The 19,599-nt window shown below is 34.3% G+C and overlaps 1 pseudogene; it reads left to right on the top strand.

The window, feature by feature from the left end:
• The first annotated feature begins 11,117 nt into the window (after positions 1 to 11,117).
• Positions 11,118 to 11,217, top strand: LOC122099430 (annotated as a pseudogene).
• The last annotated feature ends 8,382 nt before the right edge of the window (positions 11,218 to 19,599 follow it).

Raw genomic sequence — 19,599 nt, 5'->3', positions numbered from 1 at the left:
TGTGGCTGGAACCCAAGGTGGCCCTCTCATTCTGGAAGTGGTCTGTGGGTCAGGGAAAAAAAAATTTTGGTTAGTAAATGCAAAATAAAGAACACATACTTGGAATATATAATTGCATTCTGACACCTGACAATAGTCCCTTATTCATGTACTTTATTTTATTAGGATACTGTGTTGAAAAAAGTTTTGTTCATTAGGTCACAGCAATTAATGCCAGGAATGTTCTTAGATGTCAGGTGAATATTAATTCTGGTAATTCAAAGATTCCAGGATTTTGTGTGGTCACTGCTAATCACAAAGAGAAGGGTAGTCTAAGTGAGATTTGGAAATCTTTTTGGTCAATCATGACACCAAAAGGCAGAGACTAATTAACAATTGTGACAGAAAAGAAGAAATAACTCCAGATGGAAGGAATAAATGATAGTAACTAAGGTGTAGCAGAAAGTGTTCTAGAGAACCATTTTTGGTTATTGAAAAACTAGTTATCAACTAGGCTTATTCCTCATTGCCTTTAGCATTCTAAATCTCTTAGGCTAGTTCTTAATCTCTGTGTGATAAACGTATCTCCTTCTATGCTGTTCTTTCATACCTGATCCCTTTGCTTTCTAAAAATCTCAGTCTTTCTATATTTCTCTATGAACATTTCCTGATACTAAATACACCTATACAGATGGCAGAGGATGCTAATGTAAGGGTCCCAAAGCTCATGAGTCATTAATGTAACAACATGGAAAAGGAGGACCTATTTATTGCTACCTCAATTTTTCTGAAAAGCTGCATTGGCATCATTTTGTTCAAATTTCCATTCTTTGGCTACATAGTGTCATTCAGTGCACATAAATGCAAATATGAGCCAGGTCCTGGTGGTTCATGACTGTAATCCTAGCTACTCAGGAGGTTGAGATCAGAGGATTGTGCTTCAAAGCCAGCCTGGTCTGGAAAGTCTCCCAGAAACCCAGAAGTGGTGCTTTAGCTAAAGTGGTAGATCGCTCAACTCGAGATTAAGCCCCAAGACCAACAAAAAAAGCGAAATATGACTTTAAGTTTCCCCCAAAGGAACGTCAAGATCAATTAACTTCCCAAGCAGAAAAAATAATTCCAAAATTATTCAGTGCACCTACTTTTGCTGAGTTACTTAAGTTATGGCTTTTTTGCTGGACAGTCTTTTATTTTAAAAATTGTCAAATATTAGGTTCATAGTAAACTTCATCTAATATTTCTTGTTTCAAACGCAATGTCTATACAGTTGATGCTACTTAGCTGTCTTACAATCTTAGTTCAAAGCCAACCCAGGCAGGAGAGTTGGTCAAATTCTTATCCGTAATTAAACAACAAAAAACAGAAGTGGAGTTTTGGCTCAAGCAGTAGTGTACTAGCTTTGGGGACAGGTGGGCAGGAAAGACAACTGTTCAGGATCAGGATCAGGATCAGAACCAGCACAATCCAAACAAACAAGCAAACAAAAAAACCACAAATATTTCTTTGGGACCCTCCTTAAAGGAGCACTAGTCTGAGAAGAGGCACTTTCGCTTATCATAGTCACTGGATCCTGCTTTTTTGGAATCCTTATTGCTCAGGAGAACTCAGGACTAGACTAGAGGAATTGATAACTGTCTCCTGCAAAAAAGAGAATCATCTCAGGGGTGAAATATCCATACATAAGACATTTTTAAACCTCCATGCCTTTGTTTCTTTGCTGTAGAACACTTTTAAAACAACGTTATTTCCTTTTGTTCTATGCTGGCCTTCAAATGGCACATTATTTCTTTTTGTAATACTCTCACCTAGAAGTTTACAGAAAAGTTTTACATGAGTATAGAACACACTCGAAAAAGTCAGGGACAGAGTTTCCTTCAAGCCTTGGGATTCTTTTCTTGTACAGTAAAAAGGAAAGCACAAGTTAATATGAACTTTGTCATTCCTCTGTGTTCATTTCCTCTCCTGGGAGTTTCCACATCCAATAGCTGTTTTGTCCAGTAACAATCGATGGTGCTGCCTGAGGTATGATGAATGTTCTGGGTTCGCTGAAATAACACAAGGACAATTTTGGACCTGAGGTAACACATGTTTCAAAGACAACTTAGTAAAGAGAAAATACGAAATTTATGTTGCTTATAAATACTTTATCAATGACTACATTGAGTACAAACTTTGTAAGTTCTCTGTAAATTAAGGCGAATTATAAATAGGAAGAAGGTTCTCAGTCATTCTTTTTGTGTGTGTATGTGCTGCGCATTATTTCCCAAGTGTACATGCATTAACAGTAAGGGAAACCATAACAATAATAGGAGAAAGAGAAGTTCTGTGTTTAAGTATAAGGGTTCAATATATTATAAAAAGACTCTACAAATAAGACAACATTGAAACAATAAAGCCAATTCCAGTATGTAGATTTATGGGAGTGATATAGAGAAAGCATTACTCCTACATGGAACACGGATTATGAGGGCACTCCCTTTCTAAATCATGCTTGCTAATCAAGCAACTTTGTAGAAAGAAGAATGGAAGTTAATTCTGCTTCCAAAAAAAGTCAGACATAAGAGCATGGACGTAACAGGGAAAAAAGCCCATCTTGAGAGAGTAGAGAATATACTAGCAATGAAATGGTGGCTAAGATGACATTTCTTTTTCTTTCCTTTACTTATATATTTTTTTGTTGGTCGTGGTCTTGGCACTTGAACTCTGGGCCTGGGCACTTTCCCTCTGCTATTCCACTCAAGGCTAATGTTCTACCCCTTGAGCCACAGTGCCACTTCCACTTTTCTTGCAGTTAATTGGAGAGAAGTGTCTCTGGGATTTTCCTACCAGGGCTGGCTTTGAACCCCAATCCTCAGATCTCACCGCCACCCAGCTTAGGATCACATTTCTAACTGTACACTCAGTATATGTAATGTGTATGTTCATCTATCTTTATATGAATTCTGGAGTTAAAAATCTGGGCTACAGCTTAGACTTTACACTGAAAAAAATGTTTCTAGTTCAAAAGTTGATTCTACTGGATAAATAAAACCTACGAATATAAAAGAGCCTGGGAAGTTCACTTTACATCCAGCCTGGGCAGAAGAGTTTTTGAGACACTATCTATAATTAACCTGCCAAAAGCTGGATTGGAAGAATGGCTCACGTCATGGAATACCAGTCATGAGCAATATTGATAAATAAGAGCTTGAGGCTTTTGCATGCATACATACAAACATAATCATAAACACAGAGGCACTTAAATGCACACACACAAATGCACAAATGATACAACTCTCAGAATATGTAGAAAATTTAGAAAGCAATAGAAAATATATCCTGAGTAAGACTAGAATCAAGTGATAATTTTTAACTTAGAAAATCCTCAAGTGAACTTTCTTCAAAAAAGTTTGAGAATATTACATAGGTAAACTTGAGATAGTAAGAGAGTCAAGTAATCAATAGTAAAGGGATTGGATCCATGGAGGAATGAATCAGAGACCCCGCAGGTGTATTTGAAAATGGTCAAATGTTAGAAAATCTTTGAAAATAGTACACGAAGAGTGTGAGAAGTCTAGTGGATAATATCACTGGAGAAGTTCAGAATTGCTAGTCTGTATCTAGATTAAATAAACCATGAAACTATGGCAGGGCAAAGTGATACAAGGCTAGAATTCTAACATTCAGACTGACAGGAGATTAGAGAGTGGAATTACATAGTGATACCTTCCCTGGACTAGGTAGTATAATTTTGTATTAATAAAACAAACCAAACAAGAAAGGAATACACAGTTGGAAGTTTGGGCTAATTTTGTCACTATGTTTTGAGAAGTTAAGTTTCCTATTACAATGCAACTCATATATAATCCTCAGGTGTGTTTCAAATGCTGTCTGCATTACAGAACATTTCTAGATGTAAAATGACTCTTGATTCCCATCCACAATTCTCTTATCATAATTCTGTTGGATTCCAAAGAATTGATGAAGGATTACAAAAGCTTAAGCCCAGAGAAAAAGCAAAGTTCGTCTAATGTATGTCTTTGTAGATATTGCTAAATTAGAATTTAGATTTAAAATAAATGTTTTGTTTTGTTTTTAATTACATATTCTATAAGATACTACAAAATTCTTTTTAAGTAGAGGGTTTAATTGACAAATTCACAAATGATTCTTGCATTCTACTTGCCTAGAATATTCTTTTAAGAGAGTTATAATTAGAACTTAGTTAATAGATAATTACAACAATTCATGTATAAAATGATAATGTGAATAATGTAGACAGAGTTGCGAACAAAAAGATATTAATTTATAAATTTAGAAAACAGCAATTTTTGAGGCTTTGGTATAACATAGTATGAAGAGAATAATTGTATGACATCTTCTTTTTTCTACCTGTATGTAACACAGGAAGCAGTTTCCTAAATTATGTGCCTCTGTATACAATGAGAAAATTGCTAGGTTTGGGTTTGTTTTTATTTTTGTTTTATTGATTTGTAATAGGGCTTGAACTCTGGGCTGGACACTGTCTCGGAGCCTGTTTATGCTCAAGGCTTGTGCCCTACCACTTCAACATCAGTGCCACTTATGTCTGGCTTTTTTGAAAAGTTTCTTGGAGATAAGAATCTAGGGAACCTTCCTCCCTGGGTGGGCTCTGAACTGAAATCTTCTGATCTTAGCATCCTAAATATCTATGATAGTTAAAAAGCATAAATATAAATAATATTTGCAAGATGTTCTGATCTCAAGAATACCAGTGGGGAAAAATGATGTAACCCAGTTTATTGTGGTGTTCTTTCCAGAACACGAAGTGCATCACATTAGCAGAGGTATAGTATTTTTTCACAATAGAGATAAGCTATTCGTGATGTGAATTAAAGGAATTTTGAGGTGTACCCTACAAGTTGGAAACTGTTGGGCTAGGATGAATTTATGGCATAAGTCTTTGGATTGATGGTCAAAGAAATAATAACTTACACTGATAAAAAAAATTGCTTACTCTTGAAGAATTAATTATTACAGGTGAATCATAGTTTTATCTTCTACCAGAATGTGGCTACTTTTCTGTTGATTTCTCAATCTGTAACACCCCACTGGAAACTGCATCTATTGCAGAATTTCATAACATGCCAACAGGAATGGAATGTTCAGAATTTGAAAATGAGTAGTTATCAGTCATAGGAATTTTGAAGAATACATATATTCTCTCCTCTTAACAACTTATTTACTTTTAAAAGTTATGGGTTTCCATAGAATTAAACTGTTTTTGATTTGAGTATGGGAAAGTACTAAATTTGTTCTTTTTTCAAAATACTGTCAAGTATATTGTGAAATTATTGTCTAGTTGGATTCAAGTTGTTTGTCCTCTGATTAAAAATGAGTAATAAATTCAAATTAGATGCAAAATAGTGTTAATTTTTAAAAAGTTACTACATAAAGAATAATATTTACTATACCAATACAGTGAAATTTTTTCATGCAACTTATTTTTTAAATTAATTTTATTGTCAAAGTGATGTACAGTGGGATTACAGTAATTGTAAGGAAATTAATACATAACTTTTCAAAGGTGTTACCCACTCCTTCATTTTTCTCACAGTTTTCCTTCACCTCAATACTCCTCACAAGTTGTAATGTACATTTCCAACATATTGTCTTGTGAGTAATGCTATTGCATTGGCTTGCCCTTTGTCCTTTGTCTCGCCATTTTGTTGTTCCTCTTCCCTTCCCTAATTAAGGTAAATGTATACACAATACAGAGGGTACCAAAATCAAATACAGCCGGGGACAAACCATAGGGGAAAAAAAAAACAAAGAAAATAGAAATCACATAGTACATTAAAAACACAAACCGCAAATAAAAATCTGTTTCCATATCTTGGAGTTCATTTTGCTCAGCATCAGCTTATATAGTCATATATATGCATAACAAAGCCACTGGAAAATAATAGTTTCATGGACACGATATCATGAAGACAGCATGTTAACCGTTTTTTATGGTAAAGGTGCAGTAACGATTGGCAAATTTGCGATTCTGATAAAGGAATTTCAAAAGAATTTTAAAATTATGCCAGGTAAATTTTAATCGTTCAAACTTTTTTAACAACTTAGCCTATTAAGAAAATTTAAAATTGCCTGGGAAAATAGGCTTTCATGCAAATTAATCCATGGAGACTTAGTTGAGAGGGAGCAATGTTGGTGAAGATGGCTCATTTTCACAATAAACAAACAAACCTCAGAAACCTTGCTATAAATCCTGTAGGTTCCCTTGAGAATTATCCTTACCCAGGAAATATACTCTCACTGTGTGAAACAAGGTTGTAGTGGAATTTAAATTCAAATTTCTTTACAAAAGACATCAAAATTTGTGAATTGACCTTTAATTACCAAACAGAAATTCTCTGAAAAAATAATTTGGGTCAAAATATTTAGGGAGAAATTGCCCTCCACAATGAAAGAAGGTATTGGGTATACACTTTTCTGTTTATAATACTTTACACAATGTCTTTGCATGTGAAGCACTGAAACAAAGAAAAAATCTGATTGGATACCTCAAACCAATGATTTCACATTTCTAAGTAGCTCACAAAATATAATATCCTTATTAACATGAGATAGTAAAGACTTCTCTTATTACATTAGCCAAAAAGTTTTGGAATCAGAAAAGAATTGAGCAAATTGAAAAAGTAAGATAAGGTGTTCTTAGAAGCCCTAGCTAAAGCGTATTGGCTTCAGCAGTAGAAGGATTCCAAAACTTTTTGATATAGATTTTGTTAATATTTTTGCTACCTAAAGTGATTTTACAGAGTCTATTTGGCTCACTACAATGCAGAACAGATTGAATGAAGACATTCCACATCCAAATAAAAGAGTTTAAAAAGAGAAACCATATACTTCTTCAGCTTCACTAGACTTGAAGCCAAGGAGGTGTGATTAATTGGAAATCAAGCAAGAACTATGAGGAGGACGTAGAAGTAGGACAAAGAAGTATTGTCCGTTGTAACAGACACTGTCATGCAAGGTATGGGTGATTTAACTCTATTTTTCTCAATATATCTTGTTGAGCAAATGCAAGACCAAGAGAAAATAATCTATTGAAATAATTTAGGATAGAATAACTTTGTTCCTGATATGTTATCTAAGGAGAGACTTACGAGAGAAGATTAAAGTGGAGTATACTTCCTCTAAGCATCTTTTTACAAAATATATCTTTGAGGTTAGAAGTGATTGAACCAAAAAGTGGGGGAGTAATTATCTTGTGGCCCTTTAGACACAAGAAGACTTTCAAGGTAAAAGAAAAAAAGTATAGCTAAATATTTGTGATCACAGCTTCTTGGACTGATTTTATGGAGACAAAGTTTACATTAGAGTTTTTCCTCATTAAGATAGATGTTGGGTTTTCTTAGCAACCAAATGCAAGGGTGAAGTTTAATGGACTCTCTTAGATAACTAAACAGCATGGTAGAAAAAAATGGCAAATAATATTTAGTAAATTAGTTTGGCTAATTACTTTGCCAGAACAAAGAATGAAAGACATAATTCAAAAACACTTGACTTAAAAGTATGAAGAAAGAGTACTGAAGAGAGATGAGAGAAAACATAGAGGACTCTTCTATCTCCAGTGGAGTAATGGGTTCTTGATCTTGTTTCTTCTATTCTATCTTCACAAGCTATCAAGTGTGGCTGAGGACTGAAGTATCCATTGCAGACAAAGAGAACTCACAGAAGAAAATATCTGCAGCAGATGTTGGTGTTTCTTAACCTTAGACAATCTATTTAAATCTGTTCAAAATTCTCTGCTACCCCAAACTGCCCACTTTGAACAACTTAGTTTGCTTTTCCCAAGACTACCCTTCATTAACTAATTAAAATTTTGAGAGGTCCATTCATCCACTCTAGAGATTGCTGTTTGTTTGTGATTTTTGTGTGTTTTTGTTTTTGTTTTTTTGTGTTTTTTAACTAAATCTCAAAAGGTTGTGCACGTGTATTACAATAAATATGTCCATCAAATTTCCCAATGCTCCTGGATCTGAGTGACTCCTTCTATCATTCTCAACCAACCTCTTCTCCAAGATTTATTTCAGATTTACCACTTCCTTTATCACATATGTACATTGAATATTCTAGCTGTACTTGTCCGTTGTTCCATTTTTCATTCATTCTATGGCTTTCCTCTCTGGTTTCAACTTCCTGATAGTCATTCTGTTAAACTCTCTCTTAATACTTTGAAAGGTTTATATACATTCCATGGAGTTTCAATCCTGCTTATACTTGAACTGATGTCAGTTTATATTTCCATAATTCATTCATCTGAAATAACAATTTGCAAGACTGGAGACGTGAAGCCCCTAGACATGATTTTATTCTCATCCATTTGGAAGATTAATCTTTAGTCAACAAGAAAGATTAAAAATGGCTTAGAATATATTCCTAACTAACAAATTTTATAAACGGCGTTGTAATAGGGCTTGTGATTATTTTATTTTACATGGGATAATATTTTCTACTACCTATAAGTTTTGGGAAAAGAAGAAAACTACGATTTACTACTATAGAGGAATATGATAGAAACAAGACAGATTTTATGTTTGTCACATCTCTGATGAGTACCCATATTCATGACTTTAAGTCATATTTCTTAGTATGTTAAACAGATAGGGGAAACATAAAACAACATATGATAAGGCAACTATTTGTGACTTTTTAAAATGTACCTTATTAAGTGATGAAATTTACTTTATTAGCTAGTGTTTGGGTTTGAATTATGGGAGGTTGATCTATTTAACACATTCCTGGAAGGCACCTACTGAACAATACAAATGTTGGGTGGTACTATTTCTACACTTTTATGAATGGTTGAACCTGTTTCGCATTAGTGATGGGTAAATAAATCAACTCTTTTGTAACTTGCACCCTAATCTTGAAAAGTTTGTAATGTCACTAATTATCATTGACTTGTCAACTGTTATTTTGGTGAATGTGATTTTAAAAGATTATTTGAAAAGGAATCTGTTTTCAGGAGATAAAATATAGGTTATCATTTGTTAGTGAATGATAACATTTTTATACTACAGAACCAAGTTTTACTGAATTACCAGTATTTTGAAGCATTAACGATTTTCTCAATTAATGTTTTTGTGTATTATATTTGACCTGTAAGTCAAGTTTTCCTAGCCTTGGTAGACCAATTATGGATCTATAGTTCTAGGAACTATTTTTTTGGCCTACTTATGCTGGACTGAAATCTTTCAGTAATTATTAGGAGAGGGGTATTAAAAATAATTTGTGACATTTGTTATCTTGTTCACTCATATGTGCTGGTCATTTGTAAATTAAAAGTTTTATTACTGTACTTTTTTTCAAATTTTGTGATCTCATCTTTCATTTTAAGTTGCCTTGCATTTCACATTTGCTTACTGCTAATTCCAGTGTCGTAAGGATTGAGATGGATTTTCAATTACTTTCTGTTGGCATGTTGCATGGGCCTAGGTGAGAAGTCTTGCCCTTGTTACTTGATGATGGGGATAATTGAAACCTGGGATCCTAGGACCCATGTGTCCTGCAGAAGAATAATAAGTTTTAGACATCATATCAGCAAAATTTGGGTATAATCAGTAGGAATGCTTCAGAAATGTGTAGAAAAACATTTTGGAACCAGTGAGTTAAAATAATAAACAGAGCAGGAGTGTAAATTCTCTTATAGATTAGAGGAAAACAATTTTTTTTTAACAATGTGAATTCTGAAGACCAAGAACACTTACAATGTTTATACCGAAGACATTGCATTGATACTTTTCATATGCTAATATATATTCTTTTTTTTTTTTGGTCGGCCGTGGGGCTTGAACTCTGGGCCTGGACGCTGTCCCTCAGCTAGTCAGCTCAAGGCGAGCGCTCTACCACTTGAGCTACAGCGCCACTTCTGGTTTTCTAGTGGTTTATTGGACATAGGAGTCTCACGGTCTCTCCTGCCCGGGCTGGCTTTGAACCGCGATCCTCAGATCTCAGCATCCTGAGTAGCTAGTATTATAGGCGTGAGCCACCAGAGCCCGGCCATATAATAATATATATTCTAAACACAATTATTTATATTCCAATCTATTTATTGTAATATATATCTATTTGTCAAATTATCAATTAATTCTAGTAAGCTTCACTGTGTGAAATAAAATATCAGCACATATAAATATAAAATATATAACTATATATAATATAAGAAAAAGGCACATGTTTTGCAATGTTCGGTTGTGGTTAGGGTATCAAAGGCAACTGTGTTTTAAAGTATTATTCCATTATTTCTACCTCAGTGTTTGGTAGAGTTGGACCTAAAGCTTTACCATTTGTAGATTTACAGCCTAGAGGCAAGATGAAACACTGTGATTAAACCATTACCAATTTAAGGCCTAATATCAAGGAGAAACATATAGACTTCTCTTGTACCTATGAAAATATTTGGTGAAAGAAAGGCAGTAGTGTAAATTCCTGCCTGGTTGGATGGTAGCCTGGCCAGGACATTAGGTAATCATGCATATGAATTTATTTTCACCTTCTTGGCTTTAGCTACTTATAAAATGTTAGGTATAACAAACAATTATATTTTGATAAAATACCTTCTAGTCTAAACGATTCTGTCTTAACTGTTCATTTCTCTATAATCCCTCTTAACTAAGATTAGTTTTGTTCCAAAAAGGAAATCTATGCTGTCAGGGTAAGATATTCTGGTTGGTCTGTTGCTACATGGAAGAAGAGTGAAGGGTCAGGTAGACATTTGTGCCAGTAAGACCTCATTTAGGAAATTTTAAGCTGCAGAAGTTTAGAAGTAGCTCTTAAGCAAGGCTTATTTTGAATCCATTAGCTCCACAAAGCTAACTCAGTTGATAAATAAGTACTTGAAAAGCCATCACCTTTGGATCTAGCTATAAAGGCTTCAAAGTATGATCAAATTTAATTGAAAAAGACTTAAAATAGTCATTGACAAAAAAAATTGCAAATGTGAGCAATCGACCAAACAGTGTAAGTTTTCCAATATACACAGAATTTTAGAGAATTAAGATCAATAGCATTTTGGGAACAATAAGTTTTCCTGGTTACAAACAGTCAACGAAGGATATATGCCTTTATAAAGACTGCATCATTAACTATGTAAATTTACAGGATATGACATGCTTCAGCAGCACGTTTACCCAAATTACAACAATACAGAGATTAACATGGCACTTGTACAAGGATGATATGAAAATTTGTGAAGTATGCCATATTTTTCATTCTTCAGATGCAAGAAATGAAAAAGTTATTAAAAATGATTACAAAAATAAAAATGTAACAATACATGTAATTAATTGAACTAAAAATTAGTTTGACATCAGTGTATTAAATCCTCACCTTAGAAAGGCCTTTACATAGCATAATCTTTACAAAACGTTTGAAATTAGATAACATCGTCATTTTATTCCAAAGAAATAACATACTATAAGGACCTAGGAAAAAAAGGAATGTTAAACTGTTTCTATATGGAATGCTATCTGAAATAACACACTTAAAAATGAACCTATATATTATAAAACAATGTAGAATTCAAACTATTATATCCAGGAGAGAATGAAATAGATTATGGATATCATACAAACAAAATACAGATTAGATTAAAATATACTTTTTTCAGACAAAAACCAGAAATATCTTTAGTTTCTGTACTACACATTTCAACAGATAAGTTAAAATGATTTCTGATTTAAAAACCACAAACTCTGCAGAAATCATTATAGATGTATACAAACAAATCTTGAATACATTTTGACATCAAAGTCAGGCAATTCACTTGAAGAATACCATGGAGTCCATGAATTTTTAAATAAGATATTGCTGCTGTTTGTATGGTGAAAATATTTTGTACGGACACAAGGATGGATTGGCATTTTTGAAATTTAAGAAACTTAACCAAACCATTATGACTTAGGAGAACAATTTTTACAGCTTTCCACAACTCCAAAAACGTAGTGATACATATTTATCCTTTTGGCAATATCAAATTCAGTTTCTTCAAAGTTCTTCAGACCTGGTTTGATAATTTGATAATATTCAATAGTAGGAGATCCAGCATATTTTTGCTATTTCTATTCCAAAGAGCAAGATGCAAGGGGGTCAAGAGGACTTTAGTTTGGGCATTGCGATATGCATCATGATGAACTAAGAAAGAATCCAGTCTGGTATTATTCCACATATAAGCACTGTGTAGGGATGTCCAGCAATTCACAGTTATTGCATGAATATCTGCCTTGAGCCACCAACTCATGGATAATATCTAAGTGTCCACTGTAGGATTCCCGATGAAGAGAGGTATATTCATCATCATTCCTAGTATTCACATGAGTGGCCTTTTTGGAAAGTAGTCTCTGTACTGTAGTAAGCTGATTATTTTCAGCAGCCCATAGAATAATTTGCTTGAATACTTCTCCATTTTTTCTGCGAATGATATCATTCCTCACTTTTTCATCTTGTGCCTTGTCTTCATCAGAATTGCCTAAGCAGAGACATTGAGTACCAGTGGGAATCAGGTGCACATATATTCCCCAATAGTTCACGTTGGTTGAACTGCTCAGAAAAATCCAGTGAATATTCTACATCTGTTATTTCACCATGATTTTTTTTCTCTTTTTCCATTTTTACTATTCGAAATTATTCTAACTGGAGAGTAGAGAATTGATAGAGAGCAGAGGAAAGGTTTTCCTCCATATAGAAAGGTACAGACTGAAAATGAGGACCAGTGGTGTCTTCATGTGCAGCTTATTCTAGGAACGAGAAAATATGAAATAATGCCTTCTATGTAAATTATTTGGGGAATGGCAGAGCAAAAAGTGAAATGATGCAACCAAAAATATAAAAGCAAAATAAATTAGGATAATTATGGAGCAGTCATATTATCTATGAGAACCATGAAAGGGAGAGAGGAAGAAAGAGACAGATGTGCAATGACCTAGCTAGCCACAAAATCCATGCCTCGGATCAATTTATAGATCAAAAAATTTTATTTTTTAAAAGAGATGGAAATATAATTTATGTATTTACTTGAAATTAGTAAATACATTTTTAATAGCCTACATAAAGAGACATAGCTTTGACCAAATTAAAGACAAGAATCTAAATCCCTGATAATTCTAGTAACAGAACTGACTGAAATCATTTGAATATCACTTTTCCTGTAGAGTGAAGGAATAGGTCCAGGCTAGGAAAGCAGCTAGAGAAGGCAGACTGATTGTATCTGGAACAAAACTTTGTGGAAAATGGTATCAAGGATTAATTACTGGTGATCCACTTGCACTGGTAGTGTGAATCTGAAATATTGCTTGCTGATTATGAACTATTGCTTTAATCATTGTATGTTCCAAGAAGAAAAGGTGATTTAATTGATAGCAAAGGATTAGTAATACACTTTGACTTCTCATTAAGCACCTTCAACCATCAAAATCACATGAAGACAATAGACAGGCCTACTTTTTTAGATGAAAACAGGTGTCTTTAAAAATAAGATAATTAAGTATTCCTACAAAAGACTTTTTTTTACTACTGTATTATACAGTTTTTTTCTAATGTTGGGTAACAAGTAATGGATCTATTAGAAAACTCTTAAAGCTCATATGTTCAATAGTGAGTTTTCTTATATTATATCATGGTATTTTTGCTCATGGTTTTAAGAAGAAATTTACTAGCTTAAATTTCTGACAGGACAATATCATCACTGTACAACTTGCTTCTATACTCTACGTTTTAAATTACTATCTAAGTATGTGCATTAGATAGCTATAGAGGAAAATCTAGAAGCCACACTGGTGGCTCATGTGTTTATCCTAGCTAATCAGAAAGATGAAATCTGAGGATTGTGGTTTGAAACCAGACCAAGCAAAAAAAATTCCATTAGATTCTGATTTGAAAGTAACCAGCAAAAGCTAGAAATGGAGCTGTGCGACAAGCAGTAAAATTCTAGGCTTGAGAAAACTAAAACAAAAAAACAACAAATTCTGGAACAGAACCATGCCTTGAATTCAAGGCTAGTATTAGCACAAAACAAATGAATGAATAAATTAATTAAAATAAATTAAGTGGTTACATGTGGCGAGGCAAGTAAAATGTAACACCCATGGTGACTGGATTGTGTATTATTTTGTAATAAGGCAAATTAACGCTTGTCCAAATCACTAATATTTTATTTGTACTTTTTGTACTAAACCCTGAATTTAGCATGCATATATATGTGTGTACATGTGCACACATGTGTGTATGTGTATATGTGTGAGTGTGCTGTTGCAATGTTGCTTGCCAATGTGGACAGGGTGAGGCTGAAAAGAGCTAACTGTGTTGCAATGTTTTTATTTATCAGTGTTCTGTCATGTCATTTCTATGGAGCCATTCTTCTGTACATTTTATTTGTCAAATAATAACATCATAATCAAAGCATATACAACATTAAGTTAGATTAAAGAGACCAATTTCAGCTCTGATTATATGTTAGGTAAGAAGATGCAGATATAATTAGGTAGTAAGTTATTGCTGTAAGATGACTGTCAGTACAAAATATGTATTTGACCTCTTAAATTGGTTATACTTTTAAGATATAATCATGGAGTGAGTTTGACCTACTTGACCAAACAGGTATTACTCTCTGGTTATTCCTGTGAAACACAAGGTGGATAAATTCTATCCGGATTTCTGTTGAAAATAACTTTCTTTGTAACATCATATCTGATCTCACTAAGATAATCTACCCTGTAAATACAGGTATTAAGTTTGAATATCCCACCATATGGACTGAAAATCAGTATTGTGGATATGCTTGTTAGATATACCTTTCAAAAACAAACAAAAAGCCTGTGTCACCTCCAGATTGTGGATGCATTTGAAGTTGTTTTGTACATGCAGTGGGATCTTCACTAATGGCCCTTTTTTGTGAGTAACTCTCATAACTTTAACAAATAAGGATTTTTGAATATTTTTTCCAATATAAATATCAACCCAGAGCTAGTCTTGCAATTTCTGAAAAGCCTTTGAATATTTTAGTATTATTTCACTTCATTGACTATAGGGCTAAATACATTTCTGAAATAAATATTATTAACATCTGAAGATGTAAGTGGGTATATAGGGTTTTTTATGCATCATTTTATGAAAACCCAGTTTTTATGAAAGTAAATGAAATAGAATAAAAGAGTATAAGTAAATTTGGTAAGCTAATTATTAGTATAACTTTGTTTTCTAGCAAGTTTTTTTAATGTAGATGATGCAGTTAAATTATTTTGTTTGTATATCTGTACTTCAGTTAGTTTTAGAATCTTTGTAAGAATGAATTTGTGGAAAAAATAAATGTATTTGAAAATGATTAGGATTAATCTTGTGTTTTGTGTCCTACTCCCAAGAAAATGAGTTATTTTCAAGTGTTAATATTTTATGACTGAATCTTCAGTATCACAATAAATTTTGAAAAATATGCAGTAGTATTGATGTCTTTTTAAACCAATTGTATTCACAACTTGGAGAATCTTTAATTCATGCATAGGTCTTGGTGTCTATTATTTTTAACCTATCGTTCCTACCATTAATGATAGGTGAGACTGCATTTTGGAAAAATATTTATCTGAGGTCAAAGGTGATTTTTATATCAGTCTTGCTTGTTAATAGCATTTTAAAGTAGTACATTTCTCTCAAAATGTTGGGTATAAAAAGCATTCAAAATACCTCTAATAGTAAACAACTTAGGTGAGCTACAATGTGGAAATGATTGGTCCATAAGACCTGCAGTCTGTTTCCATCAGGAATTGGGGAGGTCATTCCTTCAGTATGACTGTGTTAAAGAGAGATTGGGTCCCAAGGTAGTGCAGTCTTGTCATGGGATAGAATATGATTTCTACAATTTTGAGCTAGAAATCAGGAATGTTATAGTTTAGCAGTTCCTTTCACCAGGGAGGTATAAATTGATTATGAACTTGGAATTTTCATATTACAGCTACATATTTCCTTTCTTTTTGTTTTTTGTTTTGGTTAGTCGTGGGGCTTGAACTCTAGGCTTGGGTACTGTCCCTGTGCTCTTCCTCTCAAGGTGATCACTGTATCGCTTGAGCTACAGTGAAACTTCTGGTTTATTAGTAGTTTATTATAGGTAAGAATCTCTCGAACTTTCCTGCCTGGGCTGGCTTTGAACCGCGTTCCTCAGATCTCACCTTCCTGAGTAGCTAGGGTAACACGTAGACCCACCGGCATCAGGCTTATTTTCCTATTTTCTAACAAAGATAAAGTGAAATATCATTAGAATGTGGACAATAATTCTGGGAAATTTTCCTAGAATTAGTAGACTACGTGCTGGTATTTTAGTCATAATTTAGAATGAAGTTATTTGATACGGTGGGAATGGGGCGCAGGCTAAGATTTACCATTTGTGCAATGTTGTACTAGTAATTCCAACTCTGAAGACTTCAATATCATCATCTGAGAATTAGAAATGGAAGTAGTTCTACTTTATGGGATTATTGTGAGGATTAAATTAGGTACCATAGATAACATACTTGGAAAAACGATCAGCATTTGATCCTTTCTACCTGTTATTTTATCATTTGATGAATTCTAAATTTTTTACTGTAATTTTTATAATGTGTCTCTTTAGGATATGAACCTAAACAATAATCTAATACTACAGAGTTGAGGGAGATGAATTGCCCTCCTGAATAATTTACTTTTGGGTCAAATAAAAGGAGGCTTGCAAAAAGAGAATAGACTTTAGAGAAACATGATGAGTTGATGTAAATAGCTGCTTAGCTGATTTTGTTAATTTGTGAACTAATTCAGGGAAACAGAGTACAACAAGGTAAAAAAAATAAAGAAGGTCATATTGAAATACTCATTGGTGTGTTTGTGTGTTCACGCACACGTGGGTACGCACATGCACATATGCAGATGCTCATGCCTGTATTCATCATTCCTGAAGTGTGATACTGCCTGGGCACTATCCCTAAGATTCTGTGCCCAAGGATAGTTGTCTACCACTATTCCATTCTGATTTTTTAGAGATAATCACATATATTTTCATGATTGGACTGGCTTTGAACAGTGGTCTTCAGATCTCAGCCTCCTGAGTAGCTAGCTAAGCTGATTCAGCCTCTGAGTTTCTAGTTAAAATTCTGACTGTCCTGTATGCTTCACTGCTCTTTTATTCTTTTCCTGCGGTAATCAGAAGCGTAACTCATATATGTCTAATTGCTTTAAAAATAATGTTACTGCTTGGCACCAGGGCCTCCCATCTCTACTCTTAACTATTTAGGAGGCTTGAGAACAGATCCCAGGCCAAATTTTAGTGGACTTTCTTCTCTATCTATAGCTGGGTGCATTGGATCATTTCCACCATCCTGCACTATCTAAGAACTAGGATTGGAAGGACTGCAGGATCCAGACCAGCTAAGGTCGGAAGCTAGACAAGTTGGTGTACAGCTCTGATGCCATTGATGATTGGAAGTTTAAAAGGACAGATAAGGTGCATGTTCTTGTAGAAAGGGAATCACTATCCTAAAATTAACCACTGATATTATGCCAGCCTAACAAGAAAAATACCCAAAGTTGAAATCCCCACAATTTTCCACAATCAAAATAATTATATACATTAACATCCCAAAACTTAGTACAATGTGTCCTTTATTCTAATATCTTTATCAGATTATCATACGATGTGACAGAATAGTTCTACATTATATTATGATATATTTAAAAACACCTAGAAAATTCTTTCTCATTTATGAAGTGCAAAAGAATGGCAAATTACCTCATTTCTTACATATTTGAGTATCAGTAAAAATTCTTCTAGAAAAAGTTCCGGGAAGATGGCAGAGGAGAAGCTGGAGGCTAAACAAGCTCTTGCATAGAAAGCAGTTTTATTGTTCCAGTGAACAGTCCTAAGCCAGAGAGTCACACCAAGTGTGCCATCACAGGAAGACAGTTAGTCCAGAGAGGGAAAATCCAGGCAAGGAGACAGATCTGAGCGCTTGCCAGCGGCGGTGGTTGCTGTGGCCAGCCTTAGACGCCGAACCTACAACACAGAGAGTCCAGGACAAAGGCTCCAGACGCAGCAGGTGAGCGGATTCTACTCAACCCCAGCAAAAGCTGACTAGAAGCAGATATCTTCATCCTGCAGTTCACAGACAAGTGACAACCCAGGAACCAAGACTTGGTGTGAGTAGAAGCCTGACATCCTCATTCCTTCTCAGGGAACAGAGGAGGGAAGGCCACCCCTCCCCCCTCACTACCAGAGACCTTTGATACTGACAAAGGCCTGGCTGAGCAGCTAGCTCCAACTCAGGCCTTGGAAGAAAACAAGAGTCATGTAGCAAGTCACAGGAACCTAACCTGTCCTGCTAGCCTCAGCCCCACCCAGGGAAAAGTCACCCAGCCTGTGGAGAGCAAGTTCTGACAGCCCAAGGAGTCGATGTCTTCACTGGATAAACAGAGCCAGAGGCTGCCCCTCCCTACAGCAGACTTGACAATCAATTGAAATTCAGTAAACTTAAACCCTGAGAAAGGCTCCAGGCTGGGCTCTGTGAGTATCTCACAAGCTAGCCCCTCAGGGAAAAGCTACTGTTTGCTGAAAGGCCTCAACTCTATCCAGAACCTAGCCTCATCACAGTATCTCCAAACTAGAGGAAACAGCCATCTCCCACTTTTTTGATACTCACAGCAGATCTCCCTCCCATTGAATAAGCCTGGGATGAGGATCACAAAATCCTGGGTAAAGCAGAGCATTTTTCTACCTGCTCAAACTAACCAACTTAAGAAACCAACCAAGCCACAGGAAAATCAAACACCACAAAACGACCAAAGACTCCAACTAGAGACTGGTTAATGACACAAGGGAGATACAGGATCTTCCCATCCCCCCAAAAAAAATCAAAGAACTCTTTTTTTAGTTTTTTATAAAAAAATTTTCCTAAAACATTTTTTTAATTTTAATTTTTAACATTTAAAAAAATTTTGTTTTCTATTAACTTTTTTTTCTTCCTTTTATAATTTTTATTTTCAGGGTATAAGTGTGTGTGCTTTTTTCATGTGTTTTTTCTTTTCTCTATAACTTTTTTATGTTTAGCTCTACTAAACTTTGATCATTTTTTTTCTTTCCTTCTCATTCTTTTCACAATTTCTTTTCTTTTGTTCTTCTTTACGTGACTTAATTGCTATTCTGCTCATATTCAGATATACACATAGTTTATTATTAGACCTTATCACCCATTGTGTACCCACTTAATCCAGAAATTTATTACTCAATTCAAAACCAGCACTACTTCTTTATATCTATATAATATTTTAAGCATTTCTAATTTTAAGTTTTTCATATCTACTTTCTAGCCCTACCCTTATCTTATCCTATACAATTTCTTCTCTGAATATTATGTCTGCATTTTGCATAATTTTTAAGTTTTTAAGTGTTTCACTTTTTAATTTTTAATATTTTTTCTTCTATTTTTTTCTTGTCTCATTTTTTCTCTTTCTTTTCTTTTTTCTCTCTTTCTCTACTATCATTCTATTCAACCTATTTCCCGCTTTGAGATTAAGACTTAGTTAAGTTTACTCATCCTCTGCCTTTCCACATCCCTGTATTCCTATTTTTACCCACATCTC

This window comes from Dipodomys spectabilis, unplaced genomic scaffold, assembly GCF_019054845.1.
Source record: "Dipodomys spectabilis isolate Male_0828 unplaced genomic scaffold, ASM1905484v1 ptg000513l, whole genome shotgun sequence".
NCBI lineage: Eukaryota > Metazoa > Chordata > Mammalia > Rodentia > Heteromyidae > Dipodomys > Dipodomys spectabilis.
The sequence above is the reverse complement of the archived record's forward strand: the minus strand, read 5'-3'. Positions and strand labels throughout refer to the sequence as shown.